The sequence below is a fragment of the Podarcis gaigeae genome (genome assembly GCF_964106915.1).
Source record: "Podarcis gaigeae genome assembly, chromosome: 17".
Lineage (NCBI taxonomy): Eukaryota > Metazoa > Chordata > Lepidosauria > Squamata > Lacertidae > Podarcis > Podarcis gaigeae.
This window is the reverse complement of record NC_139694.1, coordinates 1,358,395-1,374,573: the sequence shown is the minus strand read 5'-3', so window position 1 is coordinate 1,374,573 and position 16,179 is coordinate 1,358,395. Positions and strand designations below refer to the sequence as shown.

At 43.3% G+C, this 16,179-nt stretch overlaps 1 protein-coding gene across 17 annotated transcripts in view; it reads left to right on the top strand.

The window, feature by feature from the left end:
- Positions 1-16,179, top strand: part of ADGRL3 (adhesion G protein-coupled receptor L3) — a 526,579-nt gene that overhangs the window by 418,886 nt on the left and 91,514 nt on the right. The gene's annotated exons all lie outside the window — the stretch shown is intronic.

Here is a 16,179-nt window from a genome sequence, read left to right as displayed (position 1 = left end):
ATGATTTGGAGGACAGAGAATGAGCTGTGAACTTCCCGCTACCTTCTCTTATCTCTCTTCTCCTCTCTTCTTTATTCATCTTTATCTCAGCTTCTGTCCCACTTTCCTGTTTAGTAGTAGCAATAGTTTGCTGTACATCTGACTTAGCAGACCATATGGATAGTGCTCACCCTCCAAATCAGAAACTCTGCTAAAATTTATCCTTTTACATCCATAGCATCAGCTGAGATCTTATAATTAAATGTCAATGATTCCCATCCATTAGCATCTAGCAGCTTAAGATTGGGAAACTTTTTGGTACAAATTTTGATCATGTCTCCCTCCCTCGTTCACAATGACTGCTTCTACTTCATCTGAATCTAACTCACTTTTAAAACCCTTCCCTTGTTTACGGAAAAATCATTGTTTGATTTTTCTGTATTCTACGCACAACCAGAAAGGAAAAGCCCACCAATATTGCCTTTTTTTTTCTTTATTTAACCTAGATCTTATAAATGTAATTCTTATCTCTTGTTGAGTGTAATTGAATGTTAGAGAAAACCTTTAACCTGCCCTATTAGCAATTTGAGTTCTTTCTACCAAAAACAATACTATCTTTTGAAATCCACTTTTGGTATTTAACCAGAATACCTTGTGCCCCCCAAACTTCCATTACTAGTACACTTTTTAAAAAATATCAGTGCAACATATGTAAAAGTTCAAGAAAATAACTAAAGCAGCAGAATATTTTACTTACTATGGACCTGACATTAAAAACAAACAAACAAACCCTTACACTACTTTCCGAAGACAGGGAATGGGCCAAAGTAGGGCTGTAGTGGAGTTCAGTGGAACCTAGTGAACTGTTTAGTCCAATCTCCTGTTGAAGTGCAAAAAATCTTCTATTTGAAGACCTCCAACAAGTGTGTGTCCCCCCCCCCTTAGTTCAGTAGCTTAGTAGTAGTTCAGTAGCTTTTCTTCCTAAAGAAATCTTTGTTTTTATAGCTTAAGATCTAATTCCTTCCACAGGGACAACAGAGAATAAGTCTCTTCTATGTGACTGTCTGTAAAGGTTTTTGAAATGAGTGCTAGCATGTCGTCCTCCTCCCTCAGTTTCTTCCTTTTCCATGTTTTCTCCCTTGTCCTTTCTAAAGACAGCTTCTGGGTGGAAGGGGAAATGGAATGTACTGTGCTGCCTTCGGACGGCAACGTTTTGTTGTGGGTCCTCCTTTTGGTAGTTTAGCTTCAAACAAAGTAAAAGATGGGCAGCTAGTCACCAATTAATAGAAGACTGCCACCTCCGCTTTCATGGAGTGTAGGAAAGAAAAATATGACCTCCATTGTGACCTTACCTTCCAAGAACATCCCAAGGCTGCAAACCTCATTGAGCACGATGTGCTGCCAAACCATCATTATTTCCAACTTGTCAGGATTCACCTTCAGGTGGCTCATGTCACACAGTCCCCTGCATGACTATAAAACAGATAAACTCAGAAATGGAACCTAGTTTGAGTGAAATAAAGGCGTGTTGCTCCAAGTCCGCCCCATACTAGTGAGAAGGGAGCATATCTCCATGGGAATCTCACCCAATGTCCTTATAAACAGATTGAACTAACAAATGAAGCTGCCTTAGAGGGAGTGTGCTCATTGGTCCATCTAAGTCAGTACTATCTATCATAGTGGTTTCCAAACATTTTCCTCCATGGTCCCCTTAAAAACTGTTTAGAGTTTCGGCCTAATGATTTTTCTGCCTGTTGTATCAATTGCAATGCACTGGTCTAGATGCTGTGCAATTTTTAATGGTATTTTGCTTGTTTCTTTCCTCTTATATTGTATATTATTGTATTGCAATTTGAATTCAACAGGGCAGGATTCAGCTAACGAATCTTATCAATGGAAGCCCCCTACAAGGTACAATGGGGCTTCCCCTCCCTTCTCCCCTGTGCGCCCCTTTCATTTGCCAGAATTGAGGGAGGGGAACCCCCCCTCCCGAACAGCACATGCTTGCCTTGAAGGAACAATTGCCTTAGTGAGACAGTGAATTTCCCACCGTAGAATTCAGATTGTAATATAATATAAGAAATAAAAGAAGCAATAAAATAAGAAAATGAAATAAAGAAAAGAAGCAATAAAACACAGTGAAAAATGAATCTGTAAATCTGATGTGACAGATGTGCCGTCTCCCATCTTCAACCACAAATCCACAGACACGTCACGGACCACCTGAAGGAAGCTTGTAGAGGACAGATTGGGTACTCTCTGGTCAACATCAAATAGCAGCAGTTCTTCAAGGTCTTTGGCAAAGTTACCTCCTTTCTGTGCCGCCTGATTTTTTTTGTGACAGAAGATGCTAGAGCTCTTTACACGTGAAACATGTGCTGCACCACTGAGGTAGAGCAGAACAGGGTTGACCTTGTGGAATATCACAGAGAAGGCTCTGGGAAGATGAAGAGAAACCTTTTTGCCATTGTTCCTTCCAGAAATGAGTAGAACCTGCACCACCTGATGAACTCCCATATCAACAACTTCAGAAAAGGGTCAGTGAGTGCAGTCGCCTCTATTCATCCCTAAAATGGAGGTTATCAACTAAGGCCACAAGTACAGTCTTGGTGCCAAGCCCAAGCGAAAAGGACTAGCGGAGGTCTTTGAAATGGCTACCATCCAACTATACATCATTCAACAAACTTCTCTGAATTCAAAATGAGGACTGAAAGTAGAGAAAAGGGTAGCTAACAGAAAAACCCACACCCAGGATCCATATTGTTGCGCAGGTGCCAAACAACTGTAGATATGGCAATAATGGGCACTGCTTCTCTCAACTGGCTTTGTCAAGTCAGGATGAGCATAGCCCCAGTTCCCAAGTGGCCGTGCTAGCAAGCACATATTCTACATTGGCGTGTGATTCCAGCTGAGAGCAGGCCAAATGAACAGGACGTGGATGAGCCTTTGAAGTCTCTGTGTTGTGACCCCAGGATCCAGAAGAGACCTGGACACTCGGTTATACCATAGTTTCACCTGCAAGAGAGCCAAACCAGAGTTCTGGCAATGAGGCTGATGCTGTTGATCAGGGGACCGCTGAGCTCAGGAAACTGGATGCCTTCCATAGTACCTTGCCAGTCCAACAGTGAAGGGAGTGCACCAGGTCAGGGAGCACCAACCAATTTTAAGTGCAGAGGGTTGGCATTTAAAGAGACCCTAAAGGTAAAGGGACCCCTGACCATTAGGTCCAGTCGTGGCCGACTCTGGAGTTGCGGCGCTCATCTCGCTTTACTGGCCGAGGGAGCCAGCGTATCGCTTCCGGGTCATGTGGCCAGCAGGACTAAGCCGCTTCTGGCGAACCAGAGCAGTGCATGGAAACGCCATTTACCTTCCCGCCAGAGCGGTACCTATTTATCTACTTGCACTTTGACGTGCTTTCGAACTGCTAGGTTGGCAGGAGCAGGGACCGAGCAATAGGAGCTCACCCCGGTGCGGGGATTCGAACCGCCAACCTTCTGATTGGCAAGTCCTAGGCTCTGTGGTTTAACCCACAGTGCCACCCGTGTCCCTAGACCCTAGTTATCCCCAAACAGGCAGAGCCTAGGAGAGGTGGATTAAAGGCAGAGACTCAAAGTACCTCAGTTCACTTTCAATCCTTGTCAAAGCAAGTTGCTCATTAGGAACTTTCCACAACGTTGTGACAACTGACCTTCCTTGCTGCCTCGTCCCAGGGGTTCCTCTGCAGGTCCAGAGCAGGACACTCTGGGTCTCAACAACAAGGAGTTAAGAAAACGATGTGGAATGTATGTGCGCACCATGTAATACCAAGTAGATCTTTTCCATTCAAAATGTAATTGTTCTTCCAGTATATCAAAATGTTTAAAGGTTAGGCCAAGAACTGGGGGGAAATGATTTATTCTAGCACATTTTATCACTGCTAGATTGGCAGCAATTACTACGCATAGCTTTTCAGGCACGATTTAGATTACTGATCTTCTAAGATTCATTGAAAGAAGAGTCATCCTGACCCTTTTCACTGTGATCTGAGAAGTCATAGGTGCGATTCTGTTTTTAGCAATGTGGTTGTTACCACTTTGGTGTCATTCTGCACCACAATGGTAACATAATGAAATCCAAAAGGGTCGTGTTGCACTCAAAAGACTAGCATTTATTGTGACAAAAGCTTGAAAGGCCTAGAGCCCACGGGGCCAATGTGTGTGAATTTTAAGGTAATATGAGTTGAACAGTTCATCTGAATCTTTGTGCACATTCGCCACACATCATGGAGAATGTGCACATAATCTGTCCACGAAGAGGGAATTATGCACATTTCCTGGTCAATATGCATAATTCTTCAACAGGCCACGAGTATTGTGTGTTTCTCAACAAGAATGTCAATGTAGCAGTTTCACTTTCAATCCAGATATCATCCACACATGGATTATAGCTAGCCCAATGATACAGCTGTGTTTGCTATAGTTGCTTAAACAGGATTTACTTCAGGCATTTTTAGACTAGCATACCCGCCTAACCAAATAAAGAAACAGATTAACAGGTGTCACTCATTTATATCCTCCTACAGGGCAAACCTAGGAGAGAACATAAGAGAATATCACTTGTCACCTACAGGTCTCAGCCAAAATTGTTCCAAAGTACCTCCAATTATTCTGAACAATGCTACTTCCCTCTCGGACCTTGGGTGGTTGCCCCCCACTAATCTAAAAAACCTTCTACTCACCAGCAACTAATAGAGAAACATAACCAAGGACTACGCTGAGCAAAAGACACAGAGGCCAGCTTTTCCTTACCCACTCAAACAACATTATTATAGGATCTAGTAGCATTAGTCATGCCACCAGGCATTCGTTCATTTGCTCATTCTCCAGCATGATTGAATAATCAGCCACCAACAATGCCATTATGCATTTGAATTTCCATTCTGTACTGCTTAATGTAAATAGGCAAAAAGCGCATTGCAGAGCCTGCTATTAATAACATAAAATGGTGTGTTCAAGTGTTATTTATTAAAACTGTTTATTATACAGTTGGTAAATGATCTAATAATTTATATTATTACAACCATGCCAGAGCTTTTAGCCCAGAAATGAAGGAAATAAAGAAGGAAGGAAGGAAGGAAGGAAGGAAGGAAGGAAGGAAGGAAGGAAGGAAGTCCCATTCAGTTCTCTAAAGATGGTACATTTGAGACACTATGCTGGAGTGAATAGAGTACTGGAAGTAGCAGAGACTCCTGAGTCCACACTGTGGATCGAGGTTCACTAGGAATAGAGGGTTCCCAGGGGGAACAGTATCGGAGCCCCCAAGTGAGATAGGTGCAAACTATCAACTGGTTGACCGGCAACCAACAGCATAATTGAGACAGGTAAATGTGAGGTGTCAGAAGTGGCAGCAAGTGAGCAGAGGGGCCAGAATGAAGCAGCATAGTCCAAGAAGGCAAACTGTCAGGTGCCAAGGGAGCAACAACTGTGAGAAAGTATGAAGAGCAGGAGCTCAGTCTTGCAGTTCCTATGGACGAATGGCTTTATGGAGGCAGGAGAAGCTTCACTAGTCCTCTTAAGGGATAGTACTAGTTAAAGAAGCAGAGTAAGACTAAATGGACAGCTCTCACAATGGAGGAAAGTCCTCCAAGGATTTGTATGTTGACTTGTGCTTAACTTCTTTACAAGAAGTTGGGGGTGAGCAGGAAGGTGGCCAAGTGTGCTGATCATATAAAATTATTCAAGAGAAGGGAACAGTGAAGAGCTCCAAGAGATCAAAACCAGAACCGTCTGTCTCACAATTCCCCTATAGAATTCTACACTTGGAATCCTATGTACAGTTGTGGTCACCACATAACAAAAAATATCTTATAGAGGAGCAAGAAGAGGCAGAAAAGGACAAACAAAATTGTTATGTACTGAAGTTCTCACCCTGGGCCAGCAGGGGGATACTGTAGATAGTTATGCAAATGAAGGATTGAAAGTGACGTTCAGTGATTGGATAGTTTTTATGCAAATGAAGGATTGAAAGTGACGTTCAGTGATTGGATAGTTTTAGAAAGTTGCTACAGTAACGTTGTACTGGAGCTCTATATATAAGCAGGCTGACTAAGCCCTTCTGTTCAGTTCTGTCTGGCCTCTGAATAAACAAGAGCTGTTTGAAGAATCGCTGTGTTCTCTGATATGTTCACCCACAACTTAACAAAAATTATCAAGGGGCTGGAGCAATTATCCTAAAACTAAAATGTCCAGGGGGGCAGGGGGACGTAGCAGAAGTTTATAGAATTAAGTATGGTGTGGACAAAAACTCTTTATAATACTAGGACTTTGGGCCATTCATTGAAACTGCCTTTCAGGAGATTCAGGGCAGACAAAAAGAATTACTTCTCCACACAGCACATAGTTAAACTGTAGAATTTGCTGCCATAAGATGTGAAGATACCACAGAGAATGTGGTATTCTGCCTTGACATCGGGGAAGGATGGTTGGTTCTTCTGATATTTTCCTCTGTCCGGGGCAAGCCATGGAAATGTCATCAGTGAGACCTGCAAAGATGTCAACTAAGTAAAACTGCTATCTATGTCTGACTCTTTAAATGATCATTGCCCCGAACCACCAGCTTGATGTCCCACATCTCTTACATGGGGTCAACACTTAGCAAGGTCCTCCTGAATCGCACTGAAGCATCAACACTCCAGCTCCCAATAAGAACCAGCAGTTAGGTGAGCCACTTCCTTCAAAGTCATGATGGCATAGGAATCTTCTGTGTACCCACCCTCAATGACTTCTGTGGGAGGTAATTGTCCTGAGCTGCTCTGATTATTGTGGACAATTACCTCCCAAGTTAAGGGATGCAGGTGGTGCTGTGGGTTAAACCACAGAGCCTAGGACTTGCCAATCAGAAGGTCGGTGGTTTGAATCAACGTGACGGGGTGAGCTCCCGTTGCTCAGTCCCTGCTCCTGCCATCCTAGCAGTTCAAAAGAACCTCAAAGTGCAAGTAGATAAATAGGTACCGCTCCAGCAGGAAGGTAAACGGCGTTTCCGTGCGCTGCTCTGGTTCGCCAGAAGCGGGTTAGTCCTGCTGGCCACATGACTGGAAGCTGTATGCCGGCTCCCTCGGCCAGTAAAGCGAGATGAGCGCCGCAACCCCAGAGTCGGCCACGACTGGACCTAATGGTCAGGGGTCCTTTTAGCTCCCAAGTTATTGTTTGGAAGTGACTCTGCTAGAGCCTCTAAGACCAAGAATATCACAACTTCCCTCAGCGGGTCTCTGAAAAGGGAGCGTTCAGCATTAATGAATGAATTTTGCTTCGTGGTGGCCTGAAGCCCAGAACACTGTTCAGGAAATCAAGTGGAATGAACATCTGTGAGGATTGGCAGTCTTTGTGGCCTGGTCAGAAGGGGATCCGCATGCCAAGGACCTGAGGCAAACTTACTATAGCAAGGCCTCTAGGGCATTAATAAGTGCTTACTGTACTGTACACCACAGAGGATTCAGAGATGATTGGCACTTCTTCATCTTGGCTGGCTCCAACTGACTCACTGGCATGTATTCAACATCATGGCATACAAGATGTAACGAGAGATGCTAGCGATGTAGTTAGAAACAGGAAGATCTGCCTGGTGGAGTTCAGCGCTTCATACCTCGCTCTGCGACTTTTCAGATTTGCTGCAATGCTGGACAGGAATGACTTTTCAAGTCTGCCTCACTTCCCATGGGGATTTTCATCTATATTGTGTCCTGACATACTTGACATCCCGATGATGAACCATCTTCAGCATGACATCCCACTTGAGAATAGGGCTGTCCTCTTACCTGAGATGCCTGTTCCCATAGGCATATATACCATCCGTGTGAGACTATGGGAATCCTAGAGCCTGTCCTGGCTTGCAGAATTTCCCAGCTCTGAGTGCAGCTGAAGCCCAGGACAATGCTGGCTGACATTATCTGGTGGTTCAAACACATTTATATGCAGTAATTTTCTGGACACCCAACAGTACATCTATCTACTCCGGGTGCTTGGAAGAAGAAGACTTCTAGTGCACTTGAGCACATCAGTAACTGTGCATACTGTATTCTTTCATTTATTCATTAAGAGTATTTATAATCCCACCTTTTGTGGCAAAGACCCTTCAAGGCTCTAACAATTATTAAAATACAATACACTTCTGCAAATGTGCTGCACATTGATTCAACCTCCACTCTCAGCATTTGAGAGATGAAGCTGTACACTTCAGCAAAGGAGCAACCGTGTGACAGAATTCAGTTCCCACGAGATGCGATGGTCATTGGCTTCAATGGCTTTCAAATGAGATTAATCAAATTCATGGAGGTTAAAGGCTATCAATGGTTATTAGCCAGGAGAGCAGGGTGGAACCTTTCGTGGTTAGAATACCTCTGAATACCAGATGTTACAGAACAAGTGGCGGGGGGGGGGGGGAGAGACAGCCTCTGCCACTTTTGGGATCTCCCTAAAGCCCACACAAAAACATCTTTGGGAACCATTGTTACAGCTAAGCAAGACAAGCAAAACCACCATATGATGTATACGCTGATGGCATCATTTCTCCCTGACATGCTAGTTTTTGTGTGTGAGAGTGATACAGAAGTCATCAGCCTTCACTTGCAGTCTAAAATGTCATTTTTAGCCATTGAATTTAAGGATGAGCAGTTCCTCCAGTAGGTTCACTCTGTCCCGTGGTCCAGTCTGCCTGCCTTCCAGTTTAACTTGCAAAATTTCTAAAAATGATGAATTTGCCATGCCCAGTTTGCTGCAGTTTTGCAACACATTTGATCATTAATTAATCAGTGCTAAAAGTAATCAGTGTGAATGCATTATTGCCTTAGGATTCCTCGCCCAGCTTTGATTTAAACCTTGCACATACATGCTGATGTGCGTCACTAGTAACCAAAGGCGGATATGAACTAAAAACTGTGGCAAAATGCTGAGCCAGAATCTCCCCTGGGCTTGATCCTGCTTAAGGCCCACACTTGGGCAGCATTTCATCGATGGAGAGGGGTTTGAAGAGGGACACATTTCCCAGCAGTAACACTTCCTCCTGCTGCTGACTGGAAATGCTCTTCAATGCAAGTTCAACTTCCAACCCACAGAACACCTGCATCGTTTTATGCCACAAGTTGGCTTTGTTACAGTGCTGTATCACTATGTAATGTTATCTTTAGCCACACCAGAATTTGGAAGCCCGAAAAATCTGGGGAGAAATTCAGTTGGAGGCAATTGCATATGCATTGTTAGTTGAATTGTTCTTTATTAATTTTGTGTGTGGCTGTGTAAATACTCTGATCCTTCCAGTTATGGCAGAATGGGCATTAATAAATGAGCAAAATGCGCAGGCTATGGCTCAGCTGGTGGGATGCAGTGTGTCACTGGGGGAAAGAGAGAAGGGCATCTGTTGCAAAGTCTTCCTTTGCATCCGCCTTCACTTGCAGCCATAACGTTCAGCATTAATTACATTTGGGTCGTGTGAGCCCAGCTGCTGATAGCTCCTTTCCTTCACGTAAAACATGAACATCAATTTCAAACATGCCTCATGACATGGTTTATTTTTCATTTAGTCTTGAAAAGTTCTGGGAAAGTGTGTGGTTATTCTCATAAGATCCTTTTGCCTTTGTGATCAGTAGGAGCTGAGGTCAACAGCCTTGCTGAAGACCGGGCATATAAAAGCCAAATTAACTTCTTGGCTGTGATCCATTTTCACACATTACACAGGAGCAAACCTAGGGCAGGATTCAACTAAGGAGTCCAGTCAGTGGGAGCCTTCACAAGAACTTCGGCTTGTGCAACTGGCTTTTTCTCTCTTTCCTTCCCATGCCCCTCCTGCCCTCCCCAAATTTGTTCAGCACAGGTCAGAGTAATCCTCAGAACAGAACGGGGCAAGAGAAGAAGAGGAGAGATGGTTCCATCTAGCAAGTCCAAACGCTTGCACTGAAAGAACAATCGCCTTAGCTTAGCATTGTACTCTACCCCTGGATTGTTGCCAAGTGTCATTTATTTACTATCCAAGATGCATTTCTGTTTCTAAAAAATCCATTTGCTGCATTCACACTTTACAACCCCCAGTATGCATTTAGGGAATTATATGTTTTTAATCTAAAAGTCCACAACAAGAGCAGCTCCCAAAGGAAAATGTTTATTTTGTTATTGTTTAATGGGTTATCTCAGAATTTTAACAACACCCTGTCGCTCCTGAACACCCCTCAACCGTCCCACCTACAGCAGAATGAACAGTTGTGTTATATAGATTCTCATAACAGAAAAATAGAAGAGTACTGAAAGAAAATGGTTATAAGAGGAAATATAAACCAACAAGCACATATGCAAGTAAATAAGTCATTCAAAGGAATACAGACAAAAAGCACAAGCCGTCTTGTATAACCGCCCTGTATTCAGACCCTTAGACATTGGTTCATTTCATTCCATGTCTAGCTCAAGGAAATTCTCTGAAACTTTTCTTCCATTTGTAATGTAATCTAAAAGGTCTTTTTGTAGAAAATATCCTTTTGGTTTTTCAGTTTTGCAGGATTATATGCTTAGAGGCCAGCTTGGCCATAGCAAATCATTCTCCCCGTCTGTCTGTCAAGTTCCAGTAAAGGCCATGTGCCCGACCAGAGCATCTTAAATGACTTATCTAGCATCATATTGATTCATATCTTAGCTTCTTTTCAGAAGGGAGCTATCAGTGGGCAGCTACAGAGGAGGAGGGTGAGAATTGCTGGCAACAGTTTATACCTCCACCCATTGGCATCCTGGGAGAGACTCAGGCTTTGAATATGAACTGGTTTTTTGATGCATTAATCTTAGCCTAATATATCAGGTAGATGATTTAATTACTTGTAAGGCCGTTTTCCAGTGTGGAGGTTTTAATTATATTTTGGTCTGTTTTGGTCATCATTTTCTTTCTTGAATTGCTTGCCTCAGTATGAGGATCACAGAATTGTGAGCAACGATCCAGGGGTCTTCTTGGCCCCTCCCTGCTAAAAATGAATGACCTTAACCCGAAGATTCCTCAACTTTTCCTTTAACCCCTTCAGGGAAGGCGCTTCGTCACCTTGAAGAAAACTTCATTTTGTTGATGAACAGTTCTCACAGGCCCCCCCCCCCATGTCTAGTCCCCCCCCCCCCAAAAATAAATGCCTTGTAATGAATGATTTAAACTCCGTTGCAAAGTCCCGATCAGCTCAGAACATAAGCAATTCAGAGAAAGTTCATAATCCCATGCAGGTTTCCTTGGGAGTAAATCTCACTTATCCTATATAAGTCCATGGGTTGTATTAGGGTTAAATTGTGGCTCATTCTGTCCTCAGTAGAAATGGTAAACATTTGTTCTCTTTCTAGCTTCCCATCCCTCCCCCTTCAATTTCCTTTTCTCTAGCTAAAATATTGGCTATACGGAGCATTCAAGAAAGAAACCGAAGCAGAAAATACAGTTTCTGTATTTTATAGGTGTGACATAAAGTTAGGCACCCCTTTGCATGTTTGTTCAGACCTAAGGTCTTGTGTTCAGTAGGGCACTCTCCTAAATAAATGTGCACAGGATTGCTGTCGTCTTCTTCATCTCAAGGCTCCTCCATGCTTCTGCTTATACCGTGCACAGAAAGCACGGGTCCAAGCGGTTTTCCCCTTCCCCGCTCCTTCCCCCAGGGAAAACCCAAATGCAGTTTGCTTTGATTGAGTGCTAAAGAGCGGCTCTTCCCACCCCAGGAGAAAGCAGCGGGACACTCAGGGTGAAACACAAGAGTCAAGGCGGCTGGCTATTTTCTGCTTGGCTTGATTAGAGTTTTCGCTTGTATCTATCAGGCACGTAAAATGACTAGCCCTAACCTCGTCTCCTAACAAAGCATCACTAGGCTATGTCACTGCCATACCAGGCTCCACCAACTGATCTGCCAGGCACCACCCCTCAGTTGCCCAGTTCCACCTCCTGTGTCCCATTGTATGGTCCTCCGGAGTCCTGGGAACCCTCTGTTCTGGGTCTCTGCAATAACATCTTGGGATGTTGGGCTTCCAAAACATGATGCTCTTGCTGTGGGAACCCGTAAGATAGTTTTACAATAGTATGCAAGACATGCAGTGGAAGAGCACAAACCTTTAAAGTTGAGCTCTTTCCCAGTCTGCATCTGTATTGGAATTAAAAAGTGTTTTTATTGCCTCCTTTGGGAGGAAGGGGAAGCTATGAATCAATCAGTCAATGAATGGGTACCAGGTTTGCCCCCAAAATCATTTGTGGCCCTCAAGCATTGAAGCTGAACATTAGAGCCCTTTGCAGGGATGCTTTTGAGCATTCCGTTTTAAGGTCTGAAAGGCGAAATGCCCTTTTGAGTCTACAGTGGTACCTCGGGTTACAGACTACGCTAACCCAGAAATAGTACCTCGGGTTAAGAACTTTGCTTCAGGATGAGAACAGAAATCGCGTGGTGCGGCAGCAGCAGGAGGCCCCACTAGCTAAAGTGGTGCTTCAGGTTAAGAACAGCTTCAGGTTAAGAATGGACCTCCGGAATGAATTCAGTACGTAACCAGAGGTTCCACTGTACTACCACCTCTCCCTCCCCCAAGAAAAAGAAACTTGCACCTTGGGAGAGTGGGCAGCTAGTGAGGAGACCTCAACAATAATGGGAAGGACACAGTGGGCATCTCCTCCAGGAAGAAATTATGCTCTCAGCATCTTTTCCATCTTGGGAAAGCTGCATGTCCCATTACACCCAGTGGGAAAAGACATTCAGAGTTCCATTTCCCATCATTGCCAGAGCCCTCTGCCTGCCTGCCATACGGTTCCCCTTCCACAAGGTGATAGTTCTGCTTAAATGGGGCGGGGGAGCAGATTCTGCCTCTGATTTTAACCCCTGAAAGATTCATACACAACTGTAGAATGGATGTAAATAAGTGAACCTTTTCATGTAACTGGATCTGCATTCTGCAGTTACGCACAAAAGGTAGAAATCAATAGCTTTGTAGTTTAATTCCAAACTGGCAGCGATAACTGTCTGTCCCTTGACTTTTTTGTCCTTAGACACATGAGCTTTGGCACCATAATGCCTCATTTATGTCTCAAGTTTCATGTGAAACAGAACCTTGAAAATGGTGCCCAGTGCATCAAGGGAGTTTTGGGAGACACCTGCTCACTTTGCTAACTTTAACTGCAAAAGATGTCAGCGGGGAATCCCTACTTACACCATCATATTTATCGTTTGGCTGGTAGAAGCCAAACCTCTGTGTGTGTGTGTGTGTGTGTGTGTGTGTGTGTGTGTGTGTTTTCTTCTCCGTTTATATTGTTCCCCAACTCCAGGTTGTTTTTTAAAAACAACAAACTGTGGGTGTGGGAGCTAAGCCTATATGCAAATTCTGTTTTGTCCTGTCTGAGAAGACCTGAGCATGATTGTTTGATTGCTTCTGTTCTATGCAACTTCATTCTCCGCCTTTTGTAGGTTATTCTCTGATTTGTGTAGCTCCTGTTTTATGAGGGTTATGTTCATGTTGAATTGCAGTGCTAAACCCTAATTTTCTTTTGTCAGAATTGTTCCATGTGTATATAAGAAGCCAAGCTCACACCTGATCAATGGTTATTGATTTGTGATGTGCCCTGAAATGTATTAAATACTCAAGGTCTTGCTATGAAGCCATTAAGCATGGGAATTGCTTTCAGGAATAATGTATTTAGTATTCTGCCAGGAAGTCCTGCCTGGGTGGAAATCTGTATCATACCAATATAAGGTTAGAATATATTAGAAAACAACAATATGCCCCCCCTCAAAAAAAATTCCTTTAATCTGCAGATGAAATGGTTGGGATGCCACTACAAAAAAAAAGGTTTCCTCATTACTGCTACAGATCTCTCATACAGTGACAAATAATCTCAATTTTATTGATGTAAATTTACTTGGGAGGTCACCTAGTCCAGCTTCCTGCACAGTTCAGGGTCTGGAATGCAGGACCTGCAACTTCAGCCTTCCTGACATATGGCTGCCCAACCTTTGCTGAAATACTTCCCCCAAAGGAGAGCTCCACCTAGTCAAGGCAGTCTGCACAACTACTAAACAGCTCTTACCAACAAGACGCTTCTCCAAGTGTTTAGCCAAAACCTGCAATTTCCACCCTTTGGCGTTAATTGTACCCTCTGGAGCAGGTCCCTTTTGGGACATCCCATTTGAATATGCTCTTGTAATTCCTCCTCATTCCGTGGGTATGGGGCAAACAGATGCATTGAGGACCTCTTAGACCAGTAGCATCACACTTGTCTGGGCAAGGCATTTCAATGCCCTTGAGCTTCAATATTCAGCAAGATGAATTCTATAGAACAGGTGGGGAGTCTGTGCACACACACCCTCAATATTTGGACTCCAACTCCCATCAGCCTCAGCCACCATAGCCATGGTCAGGATTAATGGGACTTTTAGTCCTCTGACATAAAGAGGGGGACGCAGGTTCCCCGACTCTGCTATAACAGAATAGCCTTCCCCTCCCTTGACTTAGGTACTGTAAGGTGCACCTTGCTATCTGTATCTTTCCATAAAATGTCAATCTAGTTCAGGGGTAGCCAACATGGTTCTCTTCAGCTCCCATAATTCCTGACCTTTGGCTGTGCTGACAATGTCTGATGGGTGTGGTACTCTACAACAGTTGAGTCTGCCACCTTGACCACCCTTGGTCTGATCAGTTGCATAAGCCCTAGAAGGCTTATGCCTCTCCCAGATAGATTGTGTTTTCATTGGCCCTCACAGGGGAATAAGAGAGAGACTAGTTTGCCAGGCTAGAGGGATGGTGTCTTCAAAGCTGAGGAGAGAGCCTTTTTTAATTGGTTTTATTTTATCAGCCCCTGCATACATGCCCAAGTTGGCCATTCCTGACAGAGGAGCATCCTAGGTGGTAGATGTCTTCCTAGCAGAGTTAGTTGTGATAAGTTAAGAGAATGTTCAAAGAAAGTGCTGCTGAACAATGGACTTTCTCTCTCTTGCTATCTCACTCCCCTAACCTCCACTGCCTTTCAGTTGCTAGGGAAAATTAGCCAAATGAAATTACATGAGTTTATCCCTGTTCAGAGGATTTTTTTAAAAACCCACAGTGACTTTTTCCTGTTTTTATAGTGTTTGGTTTTCATATTGCTGTTTTTATTATGGACTGTACTGTTGTATGTTTGCTGTGATTCACTCTTCAGCCGTGTGAATGCATTTGAAGGACAGGATATAAATATTTGAATGAATAAATAAAGCCTTCTGACCAGTTCAGCAGAATGCAAAGGCCAAGCAAGTCAGCCTTTAGAACTGTCTGCAGTTACTTGCAATGTGGTTTGCGGGTTCCTGGGTAAAGATATGTGAAGAAAACTATGGTTTTGAGTCATAGTATTATCCCACTAGCATCTAGATGCCACAAGGCATAAGTAGAACATTCATGTTATCTTTTAAAATAAGAATTTGAGAGTTGCTTCACTATTCTTATGTCTTCTTTTCTGGAGTGACTGTGAATTTCTCCGCATGAAAATCAGTGATTCGTCACAACAGAAAATACATCTGCCAGGGGATAGATTTAGATTGCTTGTAACCAAGAACTGCAGAAATGTATTTTTAATGAGAGACAATGGAGTATTTTTCATCTGCATGTTTAGCTGCTCCTTCAGTTTGGTAGGCAACCAAATATATACATATTTTTAAATGGCATTTAAATAGGCCAACTGTCAGCAGAGAGCAGTAGAGGGCTTGAAAAGATTCTAACGCCATTACCTATAAAAGATAATGGAGTCTGACTCATGTAAGGAGGAAATTGTTATTGCCAAAAACTGACAATAAAACATTAAGGAATGTATCCTTATATACTGGGTAAATAATGCCTAAGGTGCAGGGAAGCTTGTCATCATACACAAAGGCCTGCTGTATTGTCTTTATTCAAACCTGAATAGTAATGTTATTCAAAGGCAGCAGATCTTAATATCAGTTTTGTAAGCCAAGCGAGAATATGGTCAAGCAGCTGAAGAACTTAAGGGTGGCTTCTGCCCTCAAAGGAAGATCACTGTCTCTGGTCTTTCAGGGGTCTAAGGTGTCCCATACAGGACTACTTCTCACTGAGATGGTAAACCTGTGTCTGGCCTCTCTACCCATCCTCAGATGGAAGGTTTCCTTGCGAAAGTTTTCTATGCACATAAATCTTGTTACACATCAGGGAGAGAGCCAGGTTAAGTGTTAGTTTTCTACATGGATGGATTTTTTAATGTTTA